The 5,621-nt window shown below is 37.8% G+C and overlaps 1 pseudogene; it reads left to right on the plus strand.

The window, feature by feature from the left end:
- Positions 1 to 1,651: 1,651 nt before the first annotated feature.
- LOC116895494 lies at positions 1,652 to 2,207 on the plus strand (annotated as a pseudogene).
- The last annotated feature ends 3,414 nt before the right edge of the window (positions 2,208 to 5,621 follow it).

Below are 5,621 nucleotides of genomic sequence, written 5' to 3' on the forward strand. Positions count from 1 at the left end.
AGAATAAATGCGTCCTGCACATCTTTTTTAAAAGCAGACTGCCAAAGGGCTGATACAGTTGTGAGGGTATAGGGTGGGGTAGCAAAAAAGGGGAAAATGATTATGACAGATTATTGATCTAAAACTTTAAAGAGATTGGCATCAATCCTGTCCTGCTTCATGGCCTTGGGGTGGCAAGGAATTAATCCTGTATGTTAGATGTGGTGTCTGAATCCCCAAGAATTTCAGTGCCTGACTGTGTTCTCATAATCAAGTCACTGGAGAGAGCCATGATAGATATCACCCACCTACTGATGTGCTAAAGGTTTTCAACTTTAACACACAGCCCCTGTAATCCTGAAAATGAATAAAAGTCTTACTCAAATAAAAGACATTCCCAACTGCTTTTGAAGGACAGGTTTGGGATGGATGACTGAGATGAATTTTCTTTTGTGGGGAACACCTATGTAGACTTTGCCATTGTTTCCCAAATAACATTAGATATAAGATCAACTTCATTATTTTCTCATTACTTATTTGAAGATAACATTAACTTAATAAGGTTATGCATACCCTCTTCTCTCAGCCAAACTTTCAAAAAATGTCCAGTATATTTTTACAATGACTTTTCTTGCTGTTTGACCCGGCAAGGTTTTGCTTTGAAAATGATTCTGAATCAGTGTCTCTATGGTGAGAAAAGAAAGTAAAGGGAATAAATAATGAACATTTATTCTCAAAAGCACTTCTCTAACTTTCACAGGAATATATTTCAATTGTTGACTAAGCAACAGATATCTGCTTCCAATTTCCAGGTTAGTGAGTTTATAATTTTATAGTTGGGTTGTAATAATAATTGAAATTTTCATACTTTTGTCTTAAAGATAAAGTGGAAGTCTGATGGTCTGGTAGTTTTATGATCTGGTTTAATTATATTTCTGATATCGTGCAGAAAGTAAGGGAGATCCATTACTATAAAAAAAGTTGAAACCATTAATTTAGGGATATGAGCAGATATAAGTAAACTAGAACCCTTGGATATCTTTGGTTGCCTCCCCTGATGTTTTGACTGTCATATTAAGTAAGGGATATAGAAGACAAAGCTGGCTACACAGAACACATGCTCTAAACTAGCAGACATAATAAGTTCAAATGTTACACACATAGCGAAAGAACAAACTAGAAAGAGATGCTATAGGTAGACAAGCTTATGTATTTCCCACAGAGAAGAAAATTACTTCCCATGGAAAAAATTTAACAAATTTTTTTTGTCTGAATTTTTCTATGGCCACCATGGTTAAAATGCTGTCCATATTCCCAATAAGCAATTTCCAATAAAAAGATATATTATTTAGCATCTCTATCTCCAGGTTTTGATTTCTTTATACCAGTTTACTTTCATTAAACTATTCATTCATAAAATTGGGCCCCAAGCATGTGATAATTGAAATAGAAAGTATTTATTAAAATTCCCTTTTGCATTTTTATTGCAAACAAAATCTAAAATAATATTTTCGATTTAGTATTTATGTTTTAATTGTTAGCTAAGGTTTCAGATTTTTTTAACTTTTTTAAACCCATCGTTTATTTTAAAATTAATGAAACTAATAACTTAAAAATATTAAATTGTTTCTCGTTTACTCTTTGATCTGTGAGTGGCGGTGCACGCTCTGCCATGAAGGTGTCTGGCACATTTCAGGAGTACAAGGTTGTGGGGTGCTGCTTGCCAACCCCAAAATGCCACACACTGCCACTGTACCCAATGCTAATCTTTGTACCCAACCATGTGGTGGCCAAGTCCTGCTTCTGGTACTTTGAGTCGCAACTGAAGAAGATGAAGAAGTCATCCAGGGAGATTGTGTACCATGGGCAGGTGTTTGAGAAGTCACCCCTGCACGTGAAGAACTTGGGCATCTGGCTGCGAAATGACTCCCTCAGTAGCACTCACAGCATGGACCGAGAGTACCGGACCTGACTACCGCTGACGCGGTCACATAGTGCTACCACGACATGGATGCCCGACACTGTGCCCATGCGCACTGCATCCAGATCATGAAGGTGGAAGGGACTGCAACTGGCGAGTGCCGCTAGCCAGCTGTCAAGCAGTTCCAGGACTCCAAGATCAAATTCCCATTGCCCCACCGAGTGGGCGCCAGCAAAAACCATGCTTCACCACCAAGAGGCCCAACACCTCCTTCTAGACACAGAGACCCACTGAATAAAAGCTTCAGACTGCCAAAAAAAATCTTTTTTTGACTGTTTAAATAAGAAACATGTAACAGCACATATTCACTTCTTACCTGCGGTGGATACATTTTAAACGGGGATTATAGAACTAGTCATCTAAATCTATTTTTATGATTTTATGTAAGAAACTATGTTGCTTGTTTTTGTGTTGCTATTCCCTAAACAGCAAACAAGAGCCACTAAAGGACACATAGTTGGCAGGGAAGGCTTGGTGGTGGCATATCTGGATCTGCTGTAGTTAAGTGGACAGAGAAGCAGCGCGCTTGGACTGAACGAGGCATGGCTATAAAGCCCATGGCTCTACTTCGTGTGACCCATTTCCTTCAGTCAGGCCCCACTTAAAGGCTCAACAACCTCTGGAACGATGGGGTTCCACACGTTGTCACAAAAGATCATGGCCTGGGGGAGTATTCCACATTTTCTTAAACTTTAAGTTAGAGCAAAATTTTAGACCTCCTAGTTCAGATTATACTTCAGAAAGTAACCTGAGCTAATTGTCTACATATTTAAAATGAAATCAATAGCCTAATTATATTGTTTAAGGATTTTAAGATTAAAATGATTAATTATGCATATGTTTGCGCTTGTGTTATCGTATGCTATGTGTGGGTATCCACAGGTTCCAACAGAGGACTTGGATCTAGAACTGGAGTTATGGACGGTTGTGAGTCACCTGGTATAGGTGTTGGAAACAGAACTCTGGAATTCTCTAAGAGCATGCACTCTTCACAGATGAGGCATTTCTCCACCCCAATTCCACTTTTGATCCTTTAGGCTTTTTTAAATTTGCAAATGTCTGAATAACAACAAAGGAAGTGCAAGTTGGAACATATGTAGATAAGCTTATTATGAGGATATTAACACCGTTCTCATTTTTTTTTCAGGTTTGTACATTCATTTCTATGCCTTTTGCTGTGTCCACGCCAATTAATACAGCTGAAATAGTCAGAATTAGAATTTTAAAGTGGCCACATTTTCTTGGCTTCAGACTTACTTCTAAATCCCAGCTAGGATTTGGAATATGAACTAAGCCTCTGAGCGGACAGATGTAGCGTGGGCTTGACTATTAGGGTATCACACCACAGTGGCAGCTTATGTTAGAATGGCTGTTCCTGGAAATAGTGGTCTTGCCTTGAAGGAGTTTGGGAAACATGGAAACTTAAAGGGATTCCAAGTAAAACTTTTAACTCAGTGCATGGAGAGGTTTTGGCTTTACTTCCAGGATTCATGGTCCTCACATTTACTCTTCAGCTCTGTGGCCTCTTAACCTTATTTAGAGGACATAATTTAAACCTTATGTGTTTCAAGGAATCTCCTTGCCAGTCAGATTATAACTAATGGATTTATCTTCCATATCTCGGCCATAGAACTCTTCATTGCTCAAGCAGAGAAAAATTGGTTTTTAAATGTTATTCATAATTTACTTTCTTATTGAACTGACTAATATTTTATACATTACAACCAAATTGCTAATTATGCTTTAAAGATTACTCTTAATGTGAGTGATGACTATATTTTCTTTACCCTGTACTGTATTTTCCTTATGCTGTGGTGTTTGAGAGAGGTCCACATATCGGCTGCTGTTATAGTTATTTCAAGTTGAATATTCAATATAACTCGTTCACAAGCCTGATAAAGGGCGCCAGCTGATGGTCGAGACATGGGTTGTGCAGTCCACCTGAGGCTGCACATCATGGCCTCTCTCAGTGGAGGCTCGCGGGACTGCAGCAATAGTGCAGAACAACGTCTTATTTGGTAGCTCACTGTTTGAATGAGGATGGCCCTGCAGTGTAAAAGCTGCACCTCTTTTATGACCCAAAACTAGGAAGTTATCTAATTTTACTTTCTTCGATGTATAACTGGTGAAAATAATTTAAACTTCACACAGATTCAAGAGGAAAACATAGACATTATCTCTGAGAAAAATTGTTGCCAAGTAGATGACATTTAAAAACTTCCACATATATTCATTAACCAACTGGTTATGTATAAATTGACTCTAAATTTACTTCTCGCCAAATTACTGCATTGTCATATGGGACATTTTCCTTTTAACTAAAGTTCAAGTAAACATTTTATTGACTGTTATTCAATGTACGCCAGTGTATACTGTACCTCGCATACTGTAACTTTTACTTCTAATATTGTGGTAAACTGATATTTGCAATGTCAGATTGAAATTTCAGTTTGATTTACTTATACTTCATTTTTATTTAGGAAGTTTTTTTATGTGATTATTTGTAACGAATATTTTTTATTACCGAAAACAAGGCATTCTTTAATTTTCAATAGATCATTTAATGACTATCTTATAAATTTCAGAAAGTATAATTAATAGCAAAAAATAACCAGGACAAGTGTTGGACAGCAGGTTCATCACGTCACTCAAGCTACATCAGGAGTGGGACAATTTCAACATCCATGTTCTGATTGGAGAAGAGCACGATATTCTAATCTGTACATCATATCTAAGACTTGAAGAGTTTGTTCAGGAAGAGACTATTTTCCACCACCTTCAAACCTCTCAGGAGCAGATTCTGGCATTATTGTTGAGCTGCAAGGTATCCTAGTTGTGGAATACACAACCCTAATAGATGACTGGCAGAGGGTTAGTGCCTCTTTGCCTTGACTGGCCTCATCCTCTCTGAGCATTCCTCTCACCTGACCAAATTACTTCCATTAGTAAAGTCCTTTAGAAAGAGGACTTTATTTTGGGTTAATAGATTCAATTATGGTTGTAAGAAATATTTCAGCTGACCTGCCTCATCTTTGTCCAAAGTTAACATTTTATAATACGTCAGCACAACCTAGAAAATGACAAATAACATGACAAAAAGCTTATTTCTATTTCAGCAGTTGTGTATTACATGTTTTGTGTTTGTGTGTATGCTATGTGTATGTTTGTTTGTGTTTATGTCTGTGCATATATGTGTGTGTATAGTTCACCAAATGTATAGGTTAATGGATATAGTTAAGATACAGCAAAGTTTTGTTCCTAGAGGAGTTTCTGCTTCTGTCTCTTGATGGCCACTTCTCCACTGACCCTATTAATTTAACATCAGATTTCCCACAAATATGTTACATGGTCTATGTACACAATAAACACACTATAACTAAAATACAGGGTGTGGTAGTTCCAGTGAGATTTTGTTCATAGTCTTAGGCATTTGAACACTTGGTTCCAGTTGGTGGCAGTGTTTGGGCAATTGAGGAGTTGTGGTCTTGCTGAAAGAATAACGACGAGAGTTTAAACACTCTTATCACTGCCAGATAACTTTCCCTGCTGTGCCTGCCTTTTATGATGAGTCTCAAACCAGGCTTGGTGGCTCGTACCTCTAATCCCAGCCCTGGGGAAATAGAGACATGGGGATCTCTGAGTTTGAAGCCATCCTGGTCTA

This window comes from Rattus rattus, chromosome 3, assembly GCF_011064425.1.
Source record: "Rattus rattus isolate New Zealand chromosome 3, Rrattus_CSIRO_v1, whole genome shotgun sequence".
Lineage (NCBI taxonomy): Eukaryota > Metazoa > Chordata > Mammalia > Rodentia > Muridae > Rattus > Rattus rattus.